This window comes from Leguminivora glycinivorella, chromosome 14, assembly GCF_023078275.1.
Source record: "Leguminivora glycinivorella isolate SPB_JAAS2020 chromosome 14, LegGlyc_1.1, whole genome shotgun sequence".
NCBI lineage: Eukaryota > Metazoa > Arthropoda > Insecta > Lepidoptera > Tortricidae > Leguminivora > Leguminivora glycinivorella.
In genome coordinates, this window is record NC_062984.1 from 3,194,109 (window position 1) to 3,214,028 (window position 19,920).

The 19,920-nt window shown below is 38.5% G+C and overlaps 1 protein-coding gene and 1 non-coding gene across 5 annotated transcripts in view; one reads left to right on the plus strand and one right to left on the minus strand.

Moving 5' to 3' along the window:
* LOC125233131 (prominin-like protein) overlaps window positions 1-19,920 on the plus strand; it is a 105,598-nt gene that overhangs the window by 24,477 nt on the left and 61,201 nt on the right. The gene's annotated exons all lie outside the window — the stretch shown is intronic.
* Trnae-uuc lies at window positions 7,394-7,465 on the minus strand. Its single transcript has one exon. It is a non-coding gene; the product is annotated as a tRNA-Glu (tRNA).

Sequence of the window (19,920 nt, forward strand, 5' to 3'; positions counted from 1 at the left end):
AATTTCTGTCGTCTCTTTTAGTTACCAAGGCTTGCCAAGTTTAAATAAGAAATTCTTAACTTTCCGTATTCTTATGCCTACGCAACGTATTGGTACATTTGGTACATTCAAGATATGCAATGCAAATGCGATAAACAATATTTATATCACTTCGTGACCTCATCTTATCAACTGTATTTACATACTAACAAATATGTAGTACATACATAGTATAAGGTGATTCCGCCCAAATGCATGCCACGAAAGTTTTGTGATAATGCCAAACAGGAATTTAATTCCGCTTATTGGTCATGTTGCATACCGTAAGAGCCAAGTCCTCAAAAAGGCTCAGTTTCCATTTAGGTCGCACCTGCATTGGTAGATTTTATCGTCGGCTCCTGGTGCTATTATGCCTTCTGTACCTACCGGCTTATAAGCTACATTGAATTCTACTGGTGTTTGCATAATGCAAAACAATGGCGACTGTGTACGACTGTTATGTCAATTTCCATGTTATAAGTGTTTACATGTATCAAACAAAGGACGCACATGTCGCATCGCATAAACGCATATTATGTGGCACTTTTATAGCGAACTGTCTTATGCAGAACTGCAGAAATGCAGAACGTTGCGTGGCCCTAGGCCATGCGCTACGGATTCCATTTTGTCTACTATGACTGTCCGTAAACGAACGGCAAACCAGAGTAGAAGAGACCTTTACGGCAGAAGATCCAGGAAGTGTTAAAGCAAATACAGCAGCCACTTTGACACAATGAAGTGTGGGAACATTATATTATAGGCGCTTCATTTTCAAACTGTTTGTTAGTGATTGCCATTCATTCATAGAAACACAACACAAATCGAGCCTGTACATCGAAACTTTATTATCTTGTTTGGAGTTCAGCTCTTCGGGTATCTTTTGCTTCTTAAGTTTTCAAAGTTATTTGCATTTGCTTCACGCACAAAACCGTCACTGCTACGCTGTCCGCTGATTGGCATTGTCTTTGGCCCGACCCTATAAATAAACCTACAGTGATCCGTCATGCCTTGCTTGACCTCCGGACTCTAATCAATCTACCACCATTGATAATGCTGGTTTGACCCGCGAACCCAAGGGCCTGCAATCTGGGTCGCACCTGCATTGCGACGCCCGCTCGTCCCGCTTGCTATCGGTGCATTGCGTGCACTTTTCGGGAATATGAATAGAGTAATAACGGCTGACCTAGATTTACAAAGTAGACAGCATTGTCATTTGGCGGGGAGCTGTAGGTTTATATAGGTGATATAGGTCATTCGTAAGTTTATGTTGGTCTTATTTGTTTTTCCTGTTCCTTTGCTTTTATTGACGTTAATGAGTGACTAAAACGGACGTCATTAACGCGATTTCATTACATAAGTTAGAATCAAGAGACTGCAAGATTAACTTCATACTACCTACCTACTACTTATAGTATTCTGAAATTTTAATGTGTGCCAGACTTCAGTAACGTGAAAGCCGTTTATACTAGTTAGGGTATAGAACCAATACAAACAGCTCAGAATATACACAATTCTTATCGCACTTTATGCACATGGACAATACGAGTGCTAGTAAATTTTATTGAATTTTATTGAATTATTTATTCCATCACTGGATTCACTGGCCGTACATGGGGGCCGATTTTTGAATCTCACGGCGTTCGAATTCAGAAAATTGTCACTGAAAATAGTAGGCAATTTCGGTGTCAATTTTCTGAATTCGAACGCCGTGAGATTCAAAAATCGGTCCCTTGGTCTCAAAATATGTTTCTTGGCGCAAACTAAAGAAAAAAATTTTTTATCCGTCGCACAATAGCGAAGTTTGTCCCCGAAACGAAATGGCTAACGGTCCTCAAGATGCGTAACGTCTACAATGACAGCAACTATACTAACTATTCACCCGGAGGGGACTGAGGTCGAATCAATTGCAGCCGGCACCGGCACAAAACTGTTCTATTTACGGCAGGGAGGGACACATGCAAAATTGTCGCTGGTGGGCTGCGAGACCTATAGGATGTTATGAGGATTTATTAGTCTACTGTTAAATAAGAGCGTACGTTTGTACGTTAGGATAGAATAGGATGTTCTTTCTATCATGCGAAAACAGCTGAACGGATTTCGGTGGAACTTCACACATAGTTTAACATTTTAAACTTTCTGCAACACACTACACTATACAGTCTACACTTCTGTCTGTCATATACACTTATACAGTACTTGGTGATCGGGTGTCTCGAATCAATCTTATCAGATGAAACGTTACTAAGCATATCCCATGTTATGTTTTATTCTTACCATCAATCTGGATCGAAGATGTCAAGCGCCGTTACGTTAACGATATATTTATTCATAATGCCAGCTCATTTTTTTTTGTCGTCACTGCGTAGAGTCTACGTCAACAATGTTGATCGTTTTCAATGCCTTATCTCTCTCACTATACATATTGAGACCGTCTTCGATAAGAAGTTAAAGATATGTATGAAGATTTGTCATCGTCAACGACTAGTTTGTGTTGTCAACTGCAGCTAAACTGTCCCCTATTGTTGCCAAGTGAAGTTTAAAAAAGTTGTTAGGATTAGCACGCCTCCCCCGCTTTTTTTTAAATTTAAACACCCATCGCCATTTTACAAAGCTACTTTAGCCTTCTGGCATTCAAACCTATTAAACTAACGAGATGCTTCATCTTTTTGGTTAACGTCCCACATTTCTGACATTTTCGTATTCTGACCGCAGTTTTGACAAATGGCCGAAATTCCAGGTTTTAAAATTAAGAACAAGTCTCTAGAGTGCAGTGCTATTTGGCTTTTCATGCTAACTAAATGGCTTATGCAATTTCGGGTCTGAGGTGAGACTAATGTTGCAAAACCTGTCACCTCACTTCTAACCTTACAGCCATCAATCTCTAGAGATTGGTCGTGACTAGTAGTTTCTAATGCTGGCAGTTCCCATTGTGGTGCAACATGCAAGCGACGCGACGCGGGCGCGCCCGATTGACAAATAGGAACACGAAAAATACCGCTGCAAGTTGCCATCGACCATTAAGTCCGACCTATTGTTGCTTAAAGTCTATGCAAATTCAGGGGTTACATTATGCTGGGATAATCTGTTTGGCTTGGCCAGATGCGCTCCGCTGGTTCCCAGTGTTTCCACACTGCTCCAGAATGTCCCATATTGTGCGCTTGTCAAATGTAGGTCGCATCGATGGGGATTTAGCCGGGTTCTCGGCGATATTGAGATTGTTGATGTGATGTTGTTTCGATATCGACTTCCGATGAGTATTCTGTAGTCTCCAGAATTATATTAGCATTCTTAAAAGTGGCCATAATATTGACAAAGTAGATGAAGCAGAGCATGAGCGTTTAGTTAGAGTAAGCAGAAATTTGTTAGGTGAGTCTTTTAAGTATTCGATAAGCGCACGATTGGTGCTGTCCTAATTTTGTCGGCTGTTCTATGTTAAATCTTATGGAGTCAAACTTGTCTCAGCGGCTGCCCCTAACATTAATGTTGGATATTACATTAGATTACGTTTACGTATTTGTGTTAATCAATGCTACTCCATGACGCACCTTGCCGATACTTAGACGGAATAGAATAGACTCATAGAAATCTTGATTGTCAAACAGAATTTAGTGACAACTGCTACATTAAACGCTTGCATTCGTTGAAACAACATTTCTCTTATCATCTGACACGTCAGACATAATTGCTTTAATGAAGGTTTAATTAGGATCCATGGGTTGCAACATCTCGGCACGTGCAATCTCTTGCGACACGTATTGTCTTGTTATGTATGGGCCAATAAATCTGGTTCGGCAACTCTCGTTGTTTGTTCTAATTTTCGGTAGTTAATATAGAGTCGAGATTTTAGCCGGTATTGTACATTGTACTGTTAAAATAACTGTGTGTTTAGGGTAGTTTTTTTATATAAAAAATATTCTGAAACAGTAGTAGTACTCAAGGTAATCGTTGATACCGATGAACTTTACTGAAGTTTTGGGTAGAGTTGCAAGTAGTTCCGATCTGAGGCTAATTGGTAATTTTTACCGTCTTTTTTTCACCCGAATTCGTGGCTGAAATGACTGTGTAGAGTCTGTAGCTTTAAATAAAAAGGAGTCATAAATGCTTCTCTTGCAACACAGCTCATATTATGGGTTATATCTCAAGAGTAATAAAATTGGGACATGCACTTGCTCAACTGCGACTATTCTCGGCTGGCACTGTAGACTGCCCAGACTTTAGTAGCATAGCGAGTAGGCACTAGGCACCCTGCAAAGTGCTTCGTTTCCGTTGAATAAACAAGCTTTAAACCTTGAGTCGGTACAGCTCTGTTATGGACAGACTGTTGATTGTGGGCTTGTTAGCCATCACGGCAAATGGGGTCAGCTATAAATTGAACAGAGAAGTGTCAGCGTTCGAGCCATCTCATACGGCGACCGTTTTATGCTTCAGAAACTGCTTCTTTCTCGGTCGTATGTTTTTGCTGAATCTTTGTTCGTATGTCGATTCAAAAATCTAATTTTAATAGTCGTTGAAGCTGAATGGTATTGGATGGAGCTGTACTGTCTATAATAGGAATTCATTAATAATTAATGTTTTCTCTATTCAAAACCAGTATATATGTACATATCCATCTCGTTAGTTTGACTATGTCGAAGGAATAGTTAATTTTATTTATTCCTTTTGTTTTTTACTGTACCAAAGGTCTCATAATGTGCATTTGTGCAATGAATAGAACATCACCCGCATCGAACACAAACCTTTTAACATGTAAGCTAATGCTTTCTCTTTTATTTCCAGGTAATATACTGCAGCTTTCTCTTCAAGTAGTAAGTCAACTAAAGGTATAAGTACTATGTATAAGTAGCCCTTCGGAGTTTTCACCGAATAGCTTTTGACCTTTATGGGCAATCGTTACCCCCACTCCACAGTCCCAACTACAGGTTTAAATCCAAGTGAAATATGTATGAACATATAGTGCGCAATAGTAAACTCGTGAGGTCCATCAGCCATACATATAATTCAAAGTAAAATATGAATTTATAGTACAGGAAATATAAATGTACCAGTGCCCCAAAACAGCTACTTACTAGAATAAAAAATTACAAATATACCGAGAGTTCTCACTATAGAATCTATCAACTAGACTGATAGTCATAAAGTTATAACTTATAATGGGAGAAAAGCTTAAGTGATAGAGAGAAACATAACAGATGTTTGCTGAATTGGACAAATAAGAGGCTTTGTTAATTATTATTGCTGCAAAAAGCCAAGAGTCTACGATGTCTCATCTCTGAATCCGGTCACTAGATCACTGACCAACCTAACTACTTAGCTTGCAGCTGTTCAGTATTAAACAGTGTCGCGACAGCCATTCTACTACTTTACAACTATATCACTTCTACTTTAAGTTCCAATCCCCTTGTAACATACAACAGCCTTTCTGAGTCATCAACGTTTATGTTCAGTGAACAGTTCGATGGACAATCGATTGTTCACAGCTGGGTATAGGGTGCGTTTTACATTGTTTCGAGTATGTGAAATGTTTGCAGGTAGACCGGCCGGTTGGGGCCAGTTTGGCATTATGGGCCTTGGGTATGCATGCAGTTTGTCTAGCCCGAACAGGATATAGATACGATACTTTTATCTAGTCTGCTAAGATTAGCTAAGCTAACTCTGTTTCCGTCTGTACTGTACCTTTGACATGACAAACCGCAAAAGCCATTAGCCAATCCCATTCTACAGGTTGTCCCTAAAACCAACGCCAAGACAAGACGTTGTAGTAGTAGTAAATAATAAAAAAACACAGTAATTACAGCAAAGAACAGTACAACGGCGAACTTATCCCTTTCAGGGATTTAATCCAACCTTAATGAAAATGTCACGGTTTTCACACCCGGTATAAACTCAATATGTGTGTTCTATGAAGCCTTGATCTAATAAAAATGAGGACATAAATAGAACTGATATAAAAATTGTCCAATAGTTTTACAACTGACTTCCTTTTAAAGTTTACATTATTTACGTTCAAAGCTTCATATTTTCCTCAAGACGTGTCTTTATTGTCTTGATATATTATGGGTATATATGACAGTTACTATAATAAATAAATAATGACAGAATTTCTTGGAATTGGTCATCACTGTCATCAGTGTCATCACGGTATAAAATAATTGCTTTTAATTGTGTTTGCGCTGCCAATTTGCTTATTCTCACTGTCTGGTGTGGTCGCAATGAGGTCAAAACCCCACTAAAGATGACCCATGAATCGCTTGTATTTAGTTTGCAACTCGATTTGAAGCAATGAAACTTTACTGCAGTTCTTACTAAATAATCAGAGAAATATTTTACTTGACGTATCTAAGTTTCTCTACTCGGAAGTTATTAGCTGCCGTTCCTGAGATTTTAAATATAGGGGTAGGGTAAGTTTGTCTTTGTATCCCAATTTACGAGGGCGGTTTAATAAGTTAGTGACTTATTAAAAAAAAATTCTTTACTAATCTATCAAACCTATACCCATTTTATTTGAACCCATGGCCACTAACGAGATTACTGATTAGATACAATTAGAAATAGGTAGTATGCATTAGTAATGATTCAGTCTCATAATACATAGTTCAAAACATCAGATAAATGTTGATGAAAGAGAGCATAAAGCACTCACATAGTGAAAGCTTTTACGATGGATCCGTAATCACATTAATTATCAACATGACATGTCAGAGTGGACAAAATAGAGATATGGGACTGGGGATAATATTAACCAGAAGCTTGGCCTGGCAAATATTATGTTATATGAATCACGCCTGATATGTCGACGGGAAAACCTATTTTAAATAATTATTAATTTTACTTAATTATTTAAAGTAGATTTTCCTGTGATGATTGATAAATGCTATGTTGAGTTTTCTTTTCTCGGATCTCAAACAAGGTATCATTGCCAATTTTCATCTTTATCCAGAGTTTATATGTGAAGTTATTTTCAAAGTAAGTATATGTGACGTTATCTGGGCAAAGGGACCTTATTGTCGATGGCGCTTACGGCGTTAAGGGCGATGTTTGTATACAAATACGACGCCGAGGGATGTAAGCGCCATCGACAATTCCTTTATAATAACGTCACATATCTTTCTATTTACGTATTCTTCATTATGATGATGATATTAATTTTAATGGTGGTATTAATTTAGGATATAATATAATGTAAGTCACCAGAGTGACACTCTTGACTCTACCAGCGTGAACAGAAAATTAAAAAGAAATTGTATCGTATTGCAAGGTGCAAACCAATTTACTTACGCACTGAGCATATGGAGGCTTGATGAAATCTTCATTCAATTTGTAACAAAAAAAAAGTATAAAAAAAGTATTTATTGAGGGAAAAAAATACAAAAAGTTTTTCCCGTACCGGGAATCGAACCCGAGCCTCCTGGGTGAAAGCCAGGTATCCTAGCCACTAGACCATACGGGAGTTATTAGCTCCGACGAAATATTGTATCTAAACCTACACATGTGTAATGTGTAGTAACTTATGCGCGGAATATAAATAAAATTATGATTTTAAAACTTGTACAAATATTTCTGTTATTTACTGTTCGTTTCAATGTAATTTCAAGGTCGCTGATAATTTAACAGTGAAGTGCGAACGTTTTATAAAGATTGACAATCTATTATTATCACTATTATCATTTTTTTGTGGATGGCTGACGATTTGGTTGAATGGTTCTACTCTAAAAAAAGTCGTATTTTTGTCGTGCGTCGTTTTTAACCCCCGACGCAAAAACGACGAGGTGTCATAAGCTTGACGTGTCTGTCTGTCTGTGGCATCGTAGCTCCCGAACGGATAACCCGATTTTGATTTAGTATTTTTTGTTTGAAAGCTGAGTTAGTTGAAAATGAAAAATGAAAATGAAATAAATGTTTATTCAAAACTAAAACTTAAAACTAAACTTTAACTTCTGCCAAACCAGAGTATGGTTTGTTGGCAGACGAGGCTCCTAATACATTCGGTTCTTTTTCTACTTATATTATTTACTAGCAATGGCAAACAAGACAATACATACACAGCACTGTAATGTCTTGTGTGTCTTGGGAGTGTTCTTAGCCATGTTTTATAAAAATCGGTCCCCTAATGTCGCGGTCGGGGGGTTTTTCAAAATTTTAATTTTGTGGTTATTTTTAAATTAAAATATATGTTTGGAAAGGGCTCTAGATCGATTTATATAAGGTTTTTTTTTACGTCGGTGCCCTGATGAGGTGGCATTTCCTTTCTGACACACTTCGCTGCCCTATATTGTGCCCTAGTACCCTACCCTACATCTTTTGTTTGTTACCCTTTGTTCAGTGTTGTATACAAGGTACCAGGGTAAGAATAAAGTGACTTGATACGGGTTACGTTCATTTTATATTTATTAAATAGGACACTACAACTACATCTTCATCAACTCGCAGCCCAAAGAAAATGTTTTGTTCTTTACTTCAGTTTGTAGTGAGAAGAAACGAAAATTTAGTTGTCTAAAATGTGATAGGTATGTGGTATCTCTCGCTCTCGCTCGGTGTCTATGAATATTTTTAAATATAGTTGGGTGCTGAGTTGACATAACGGAGTTAACTGTGAATTCGAATTTCCAATGTTATTCCACTAGATCCCAACTCCCAAGTGAATTCATCAAGTTTAATGTAATTTCTTATTAGCGTCACACTCAATATTTGAATATATTTTTCTCAAACATGGTATGAAATATTGATGTTATGTGCCTTATAATTGGCAGCGAAGTATGACGTTGCAGGTGCGGCTAGGACGATTGATAGATAATGGAATTTCATACAAACCTTGCAGGCCAAGGCCGGCAAAGTCCTCTTTTTTAATTTCCAAACACAGATAATTGTGACATAACATCCAGGTATTTAGTCAATAAAAAAAAAACTTTAAGGGGCTTTATAGACGTGCCGACTGCAACTGGTACGGGCCCTAGACAATATTTGATTTTGGGTGCGTTTTCATACAAAAAAAAATTTTTTTAGTTTTTTTTTGAATTTTTTTTTTAACTTTTTGTTTTTTTATAAGCGTATACGAGGTAACAAAGGGGAACGAAAATTCGATTATTTTTGCGCTACGACGCACCGTTTAGGAGATACAGCCATCCAAAGTTACTATTTTCAGTAGACTTTATTTATTTCATACCATGTTTGAGAAAAGCACTATACATACCTCGGCGGGAAATGGGGTTGCCCACCTCAGACCTATGCGGCCTCGCTTCGCTCGGCCGTCTATATGTCTTCGGCCGGCAACCCCCTTTGTCCCGGTCCTCCCGGTCTCTGTAGTAATGTACTATTATAGTCTGGGGGAACCAAGACCGCCTACGCTTGTCACGTATTAATATTGCCATAAGATACCGAGTATGCAACTATGCACTTGCTATCAAAAAGTCTTGTAGTGTAAGTAAATTTCTCTTACATATTATCTTTTTGAATTAGCAGACTCTATATGTATAACCATGAGATGCAATTGCAGGCGAGCATTTGCCTCAGCTACAAATAATAATATACGTTATCGGTGCCGGTGACTTACGAGTCTGTCAGTAATAAAATAACTACTTGAACCACGTGGAATGATACGTCACGTGGCTGCTGCTGGTAGCCACCAACTCACAGCGACGCGTACAAGATCATCCTTCTACTCTACCCCAGTGGTGGGCAAAGTACGGCCCGTGGGCCAAATCCGGCCCGTGAAGGCATTGTATCTGGCCTTCCGCTGGTCATTCAAAACAGTGAGTCCTATCATGATATGACCAGCACTGTAGAAAAAAATATTTTTTTTGTATGATGGGTCCACCTCTAAAATTCCTTCATATTTTGGCCCCCAATGAAAATAAGTTGCTCACCACTGGTCTACTCAGTTTTGAGTCATCCAACTCTCAACTCAAACCTCCACTAAAAAGTTTAAAATTTAAGGATCCTGGTTGGTAGTCAGTTAGTGATGGTTCGCCAAGTGGCTGGGAGAAATAAACTATTGTCATGCAACTCACGACCCATCCCGTTACCACGGCGATAATAACCTCTTCACGTGATATATGAACGTTAAATATGGTTTTGGTCGTTTAACTTAAATCAAGAGTCAAAATGCGAGTACCTAATAGTAACATGAATGATAGAATAAATGTCTGTACATGAGATTCGAAAAGAAGTACTGATATTGTCTGAACCAGTACGATAAAAATGAACGTTTCAAATACGAAGTAAAAACATTTCGCACTACATATGCAGAGGAGCATCGCTTGCTTCTGAAAGCGCTACATTAATAGGATTTCCTCGGAAGACTAGTCTAGGTAAGTATATAAAAGTTACCTTGACAATGACACCAGACTGCGTGGAAGCAGTAGAAACCTTTTTAATATTACAAAAAACTTCAGAGCTTGTAGGCAAGTTGCTGATGTAGGATGTATGAATATTCCTGAATAAAGTTTAATGGGTGGACCTAATTGTAAATTCAGAAAATCTTTTCTTATTAAGGCTACAAGACATCCTAGACGATAATCTTCTATGGCCTTGTCCATTTCATTGCGACGGTCCAAAATAAAAACACTGTTACCGAGCACGTTCGGCCTTCGTCTCCCCTTCAAATTAACTAAACTCCACCCTAGCCGTAGGTAAACGGCCTGAGTCAATCTAACCAGGAGCCTAACGGGCCTGAGTCACAGGTGGCTCGTAAAACTGTCTCTGCTATCCGAGAACCATATATAGACATACGCTGGGCAGGTAGTGGAATATCTTTGGTACCAGTTGATACAGAGAGTTTAGATTATGGGACATTATAAGTTAATCCAGTGATTTGCGAGAAATCTGAAGGAAGTTGTTTATTTATGAAAGGTCTTATTCAATCCAATGACTCAACGCTGTTATGTGAAACTTTGTTACATCTCTACAACAGCTGACAAGGCCCCAGGTCTTTCTCTTATCTTCCTGCAATTAAACCTACAAAATGAACTTACTTACATTTTCACAACCCTTATCAAAATTACCACTTTCATCAGTTTCATGACCGCCGTGGTGCCAACCCTAAGCGTCTGACCGGAGAATACCAATATTATTAAAAGTAGTTTGATTTACTTAATAGTTTTAATAAAGTAGCCGTTATCCATGAAACAGCTGTGAATACCAGCCTTGCTAAACCCAAGACCGTCTTTGTTCTATTGTCGAGGTAATGGCTATTATCTCCCGATACCCATTCTAGACAGCTGGGTTGCAGACAGTTTGGTTGCACGGGTGTGTGAATTTAATTAGAACTAATGGGTACTTAGCACGGGTTTGGAACACCTGTCAAATTAATTTAACTAATTATACTAACTAGCTTTGACTTCGATATACGAGTAAACTGCTCTAAGGGTTCTTGACCTGTGACCGAAGAAAGGTAGGGTCCTCTCTATTCTAAGTAGTACTTCACACCAGTTCGGTATCGGTATTTCAAGGCAGTCGAAATAGTTTTCACATTGTCGCTTTTAAAGAATTGTAAAAGTGTATATGTATTTTGGACTTGACTGTAGGTACTTGTCGTCGAATGCAGTGTCCGTGGGTGGACGGGCATGCAAAGAGTTATTTGACCAACACTAAAATGTTTTACATATTTCAAAACACCTACGTAAAAATGTAAAAACTATTTCATTCACATAAACATTTACATAGGATTCTATCAACAATTGTAGATTTATGCGTCTTATATATGTCTTATGAGTATGACCCATTTTGAAGACGGCACGCGGCAATAGCTTAGGCCATAAATGTAATCCCTCGTCAAAATCTTTGACCTCTTTCAGAAATGCCAGCTTATGATCACAATTTGTAAAATATCAAATCAAATAGCGCAGCATCGTCAGTTATCTAAAAATAGCACATATCTTTTCAACATGTGACCTTAGCGATGTCATATGACCCAACCCAGTCTTTGGGGATCTATTTCAAGAGGTATTTGAATCAAAGGTATCTTTTATCAAAGTAGTTCTATTAATATTTTATTCAATGTTGTCGCAAAAGGTCCTAATCTTCAGATCCTTCTCAACAGGCCGACAGTCCGGTTAAATCCACTTCATAAATTTAAATTGGATTCGAATCCTTCATAATTGAATTCTAGAAGGAATTATTATCTTGCTTGAGTTATCTTTTTCCGTCAGTAATAGGCTAATTTTTGTTCGGGTTAATGAAGCAATGGGTAAAAAAATGGAAAATACTACCTGCTTGATCGTCGGGCGCCTTCATTAAATATAATATTATTGAATATGAAGGTGAACGTTCAAACTTCTGTGTGGTCTCATGGTATGACTTATTTTGTGAAATTTAATAACAAAGATTTTTTCTCAAACATGCAATAAAATATTGTCTTTACGTTCCTTAAAATAGGCTGGGAAGTATCGCTTTTTGGGCGCTACAACTCGAGAGGACTGTAAAGGGATTTCATATTATTTTTTAGGCCTAGGCCTGCAAAGTAACTTTTTTTTATAAAATATTGTCCTTTAGAGCATGTTTTTTTATTTCATTGTATGTTTGAGAAAAGCACTATACATGCCTCGGCGTGAAAACGGATTCCCGGCCTCGTATCCCTATCCGGTCTCGCTCGCACGCTCGCTCGGCCCGCTATATACCCACTTGGCCGGAAATCCTCGTTTTCCCGGCCTCTGATGTAATGTACTATTGATAGCCGTGAAACAATTCCCTTATCTATGGGAAAGTATCCAATTGTCTCAGTTAAAACTAGTGACATAGCAAAACTTCCGATTTGATTGGTATAATTGGCTTTTACTTTCATCGAAGCTTGAAGAGAAAAGTAGCCATTGCCTGACTTGCCAGACACGTTGTATCTTGTAAACTGGTATACACAAGAGGTGTCTTATTGCGAAGACAGAAGTGTCAATAGTGAGCGAGGTTGGTAGACTTAGGAGGTATTGGTGGAAAGTTCGTGGAAAGTGGTTCACGATTAGATGCAACTAGCCGGCGTGGCGATGTGTGTACACTAACAGGTGGACTAACTGGACTAAATGTGTCGTTTAGAGTAATTAGAGCACGAGCGACACTAATCTCATGCTATTTGGAACTGCCTCGCACAGCTTTGGAATGAACTGTCGTCTGCTGCCGTATTTCCGGAGTACGATGTTTAAATCTTCAAGAAAACAGCGTCCCAACTAAAATACCTGACAGTGACAATGCACTTGCTCTTGACTTGCAATCCCTTTGGTGGTGGATGGTGGTTTATTCAAATCAGTAATCATTCAACTGCTAGAAACACAATTGACAGAGGTAACGCTAACACCATCGTGTTCATTATGTGTAATGAACACTTAATTATGTACAAGTATAGTTAGGATAGTAGGTATATTACACATGTGGATGAATGCCGAATATGTACTGCCAACAGAAGTAATACTAACATTTGTAATTTACATAAGTACATGGCAGAACACGTAGGTTACGTTGGTGAAACTAAACACGGGACTTTACCGTTACGCTAAGCCGCAGTCAGAGATAACCAAGACTGTCTATAAAATGAATGGAAAACATCCTGGACTTTCCCTAGGCTTTTATGTACATTAGCAGTAATTACAAGTTTATGAGTTCTTGATATTTCTGCACATGTATATGCGCTGAACCTTCCTGCTTTGTAGGTTATAAGATCAAAAACCCAAAAACGAGGAAATGAAGGAGTGGAATACCTTGCCGGCGGATATATTTCCGAGCTTCATATAATTCGGCAACCTTTAAATCTAGGGTGAACAGGCATCTCTTGGGCGAGCTCACTCCATCGTAGGCCACGTCTTTGCCTTTGGCAAGTCTGTGGCCAAGAGTAATAAGCATTTATAATAAAAAAAATTAATAAATTAAAAAAAAATATACCTTCTATTTGTAGAGGTTCACAATGTTCACAAATATTCCAAATTTCAAGTTGATAGCACTAGTAGTTCTCGAGATATTTAGGAATGTGACAGACGGACAGACAGACGGACAGAGTCGCACCATAAGGGTTCCTGTTGTACCTTTTTGGTACGGAATCCTAAAAAATCCTTAAGCAACTACTCCGACTTCTCGCCAGTTACAGCGTCGCCGTGATGTTTCCATAAAAATGTATCAAACCGTCCGTCTTTTTCGTCCTAAGACTACTTTTTTTTTTAAATTCGCGGATGTTTTTTCAGCTTACTCGTATCTTAACTTGCCACTCAATACTTAAACAGTCGATAATCGATACTGAAGGTGTTAAATATTCACTGTAATGTACCTTACGTACCGTCCTGTTCGCCACAATAGCAGGAGGGTAGCTCCCTTGTATCACAGATCATTTACCAACTTAACTGAGCGGGTTACGATCACAACACACGAGAACTCCTTACCGATACTAAGCGCTGTTATTGCGTGTCAGGCATTAAAGTTACATTTCTATTGCCCAATCTGCAACCTGCAACCTAACCCTGGTACTAAAATTATGGTTGGGTTGGGTTACATTAACATTTTCTTCTTATTCTTTACAAAAATGAAAGATATATCATCTTAACTTGGAAATAAATCAAATTACTTCTGAAAATAGCAGCCCAAGCTTTCTCGCGATTCCGACTCACCAAGAAACTGATACAACTTGATACATTGGGTAATCTATCTGTAATTTTAATGCCTACACTACCGTCAGAAAGTTGAAGACCTTTTTCCAACGTTCCGACGCAGGTTATACGTGTAGCCCAATAACTGATGTCTCAGCAAAATGCCAAACCTCTTAACTGAAGCCTTTCAAAGCTCGGCCAAACATGCGCGTTTTGATAGCGTAGGCGGAGCGGCAGCGGAGCGAACGAACGCTGGCGTTGCGCCCAGCGGACGCCGGCGGGAATTAAGGAGCGCGGATTGCGAGCGGAATGCGCGCGGATTGCGAGCGGAACGCCAGCGTTCCGCCGGCGCACCGCTATCATTGCGCTCCGTTAACGCTACGCTATCAAAACGCTTTATGTGTGGCGGAGGCTTTAAACGGCTGGACTTATGGAGTCTATGCAATGCAGTCCCTTAGGAGCCACTGAGCTGCGAGGGTCATCCCCTACACGTGTCCTCTCCTTGCGTGTAACTTGTCCAAGGGCAAAAATAAGGGTTTATTAAAAGTTATTGTTGGCTACATAACGATGCTAAAAAGTTCATAATTATTACTGAGAAAAATTGGCGAGGCGTAAACAGTTCTAGAAAATTTGTATTGGGACCGTGCGCGACGACACGCCACGTGACAGGTGACCATTATGGACAATATTGTCGCCGCTGTTAAGCGAGAAGTAAGTAAAAATTGTGAAAAAATTAATGAAATCTTGTGTTATTTTACTATATTAGACAATTTTGGACGACGGTGGTTACAACATTATCGCCAATAACATTAAAATTGTTGTTTTCAGTGAGAAATTAACAAACTGGTGACTAAAACGGGGTTTCGTGCCATCGCTCACAAAATCATTTTCCAACCTAAGACGATGAATAAAGACAAGAAATTGGTGCTAGCTGGGCATTTTCTAGAGATTGAAGACTTTTTTACACCATTTGTACCTATGTGCAATAAAGTATAAATAAATCATTGGCTTTTGAAATAGTTGATCAGTTCACTGCTATCCTGTCATTTTCATAGGCTAACTATAGGTATTATAAGTATCATTGCAGGGTACAGGGTTTATTGTAAAATAAAAACAAACTAGCTATAATAACGTTTAATTATAATATACATTACATAAACTTGTTTCATTTACTTGAAAATATTGGAGGTTTACCAGATATCACATCAAATACAATCATGAATGCGATGAAATAAGTTCTCAGGAATTTTATTTAAAATGTGATATAAGCCTTCAGTGGATGGACTGCTTCTGCTTCTATTGTTCTCGTGCTCCTTCTTCCCATTGAAACCTCGATATTTACGCATTTTCGTCAATCCGTTTCGATTTGTAAACAGGAGCACAGATGAGGAAACAAATAAAATTATTTCCGAACATAACTGGGATTGGCTTCCACGTCGGCTTTTCTACCTCTAATAAAATTTGCACTATAAATTCACCGTAAATTCAATTCAATACTTGTATCAAATGATTACGCACTTTAAGTAAAACTTCAGAGATTGGACGACACTTTTCTTCTTACGGCAACTATTCACTTAAACGGTGGTTTCGTTTCCACCACGGTCTTGGAAATAGCTAGAATTTAGTCGCTACTTTTCTTGGAGTTATTACAATTCGCCATAACAAATTTTACTGGGCCCGTATTAAATTTATCTCAAAAACGACATGAAAATGTTTACTGCAATATGGATTTGACAGCGCAAGTCAGCGACTAAGATGTCAATTTTGGCCGTAGTGAGCGCTGTGATCGTTTTAGCTACCCCCTCCACCCGCTTTGCACCCTGCCAATAGTTCAGGCATCCGGCATCCCATCAGTGTTTTTCTCTGAAATATGCATCCTTTGGTCTGCATCACTAGCACATGGTTTTCACGACAGTATCTCGTCGCATAGATGCGATACTGGCTTTTGCCCGCGGCTTCGCTTGCGTTAGAAAGAGACAAAAAGTAGCCTATGTCACTCTCCATCCCTTCAACTATCTCCAATTAAAAAAAAACACGACAATTTATCGCTCCGTTTTGCCGTGAAAGACGGACAAACAAACAGACACACACACACACTTTCCCATTTATAATATTAGTATGGATACGTTATCCCTATCAGGGATAAGTTCGCCTTTTGTACTTCCTCCTTCTTCTTTCTTTTATATTTCATGTCTTGTATATTTTTGTTGCTGCTGGGTGCTGGTGGTACAATAAAGAGATTACTTACTTACTTACGGCTTTTTCAAATTTTATTAATGACATAAGGACGGGGACTCTATGCCGCAGCGAGAAAACTTTGCGTGATAGATAATCATATGCTAGCCCTGTTGTTAGGTTATTATAGGTATGCAAAGATGTCTCAGACTTAAGCAATCCAGCACGTCGCCCCGACAGCATTATGCTATGTGTCCTAGACAAATATGCCGGGAACGCACATTTGTCAGCAAACACCAGATGTCGCGCGAGTCGCGTTATTTGCTCATAACACACCCTCGTCAGCCGGTTCGTTAGCAGCAGACATTTCTGAGCAGTCGAGGTGTTCAAAATGAATATACACGTGAGGAAACCGAATAATTTTAACAGCGTATTCCTACTATTCCTCATCATTTTAGAAGAGTAAAATGCCTACTTTCAGAGTTTATGAGCATTAAAAAAAAAACCACTTATTATTTCTCAGAACAAAACTCTGTTTTGATGGCGGTGACGCCGTTATCGGACATAATTTAACTATCCTCGTTGATAGATATCAAAAAGTAGGTAATTAGTGAAAAATGCAACATTATAGTAGGTAGAAAGTAATAAATTATGCATTTGCTTCTGGCTGTCTTAAATAAATCAAGAAACCGACTTGGGAACCGTTGTAGCTGGGGCATTAAGAATGAGTCATTTTCTACAAATTCTGGTTTACCTTCTGAGTTCTGAGCGTTATATTGAGATTGTTAAGTTCTGAATCATAAAGAATAAGCTTTTAGTTCAAAGGTCCAAAGAAATATTTTCTTTGTTTACTTGTTCGCATTTATCGCCCGTTTAGATAACCTATATTGGCTATATTGTATTTACCGTATTTATGGTTCTGTTCTGGTATTTGTGATCACATGTGAAAAAAAAGAATAACCTGGAGCTAATTAGGCTCATTTTTCATTTCGTTTTGAAGGCTATGCCAATATTTCCCTAAATCTGGGTCTGATTAGCCCTAATTTAGATAAATTATTACAAGTCTTATGAATAAGTGTTTTACTCGTAACACACCACACCTTTTCCATTACGTTGCATCCTCAACATCATGCTGTCTCAAACGTAACGTCGGCCGGTAACAATGCTTGCACTCCCATTGGCAGCACTGGGCAGCACAATGGACCATGCACATTGTGAACAACAATAGTCTGCATTCTGACACCTAGACGGCGACTAATGAGTTTATATGTACAGTTTTAGAACGCTTGTGTCTAGAGCGCGTTAAGTGCATTTACATTGTAACTATTCGTGACATACACAAGACGCGCAATTTTGTCAAATGAAGCTTTTAAAGCTCGGGTTTCATAGGATAGCGTCTCCATACTCGAGACGTCCTATGATATCCTTAAGAAACCAGAGCTTTAATGTCATAAAAATTGGGCTGTGGACTACGCGTCATCCTGAATGATACAATCTATTTCTATATTCTTCATTTCTTTTCAATATCTCGTTTTTAAACAAAACCACTCGATACGGTATCGGTTAAATATACCAAATACTTCTACATAATGCTGAGAGCTTTGTAAAGAATGCTTGTATCTCCAATGCTATATGCATTAAACAATAAAACTTTTACAGCCATTGAACGTACCAAGTTAATGTTTTCTCTTTTATTTACAGGTAATAAACTTCGTCTTTCTGTTGGTGGAGGTATGGAATAATTAAGGTATAAGATAAGAAAATGATAAAGTTAGAGCTAGTCTTATTGGAAAAACGTAAGATCCACGATCCACCAAAATGGTCAATCAAGAGTGTAGCTGTACTAGCTGTTTTCAACGTAGTTTCACCTTGTCCTTGACCCTTAGACAGATCGATTCCTAGAAACCGATATTTAATTACTTAATGAGTTCTACTTTCTACCATAATACCTATGACTACTTATCCGAAAGTATGGTTGTAACTATACCGATGCGATGGTCATAAGTCATAAGTAAGAACATGAAAGGGTTCTGTTCAACTTCCTCTATGGAATCATCATAATATATATGTGTTGTTGCCAGGTAAAATAAGTCAACTACAAATATTACAATGTCAAAATATTATAAGAGCAATGTGGTTCTTTTTGAACCTTATGAAGAGCTGAGGATTCTAAATAATTTCAACTATGAACCTTCGTAATCAACTTACGTGGTAACCAGCGGGATAAATGTAGAAATTATGCTTTTGTATGTTGATGTGACTAGTGTCCATTTTGACATTGTACCCTATTTAATTAACTCCACAGAGATCGAACTTGCCAGAACCAAGAAGCATTTCCCCCTACTCAATAGTTGGTCATTCCGGTCACTTGATACAGGCGATAGCCGTTCTCAGAACTGGGAAGAGTCTTATCAAACCACCTCAAACGGATCCTCGATGTCACCCACTTACTTTGACCAATCGATGACTCGAGAGCTCTTATTAAACTGGCTATTGCTGACACATGCACTAACTTATTTCCATTTATGTTTATCTTTGAATGTGTACCTTGTGCTTTGAGCTGTAATATTCAAAATGTACTAGTATCGTTAGTGATGAAAACTCTTTTGAACGACGATGTCTCAGTTACAGACTATCATGATATTCGCGGCACTTGCGGATTCCTATGAGGATAACACAGGGTGGCATTTAAACGTGATTTAAAGCAAATGTTGTGTTTACTAATTAGTTTAATGAGAGCTGCTCGACTGGAACATTAGGGTGGGTACAATTTGTAAATGGAACTGTGATCGAATCTGAACAACGCAAAAAACGAGACGATCACCTGACAGTGATTTGTGTAGAAAAAGTTATCAATCTACACGTTACTGGCAAGGACCCCTTTGTTAAAATCATAGAAACAGCCTTTTAACAAAATCCTCCAAAACGACGAAAACTAAAGCAAAAAAGCCCAACATCTCGATAAAGTCTCATTCCATATTCGAGTGACTGTAAACAACGGGCAATTTTCTAATCTGGATGGTCCAATAAGTTATTATATCAAGGCGGCTCCAAGGGCCTTGGCAGTGGAGCGAGAATGATAATTATGGAAATTAATCTAACGTTGGCGCACTAAGGAATGACTGATTTCATTCATTTACTACAATTCGCGCCTTGATGAATCGAGTAAGATAAG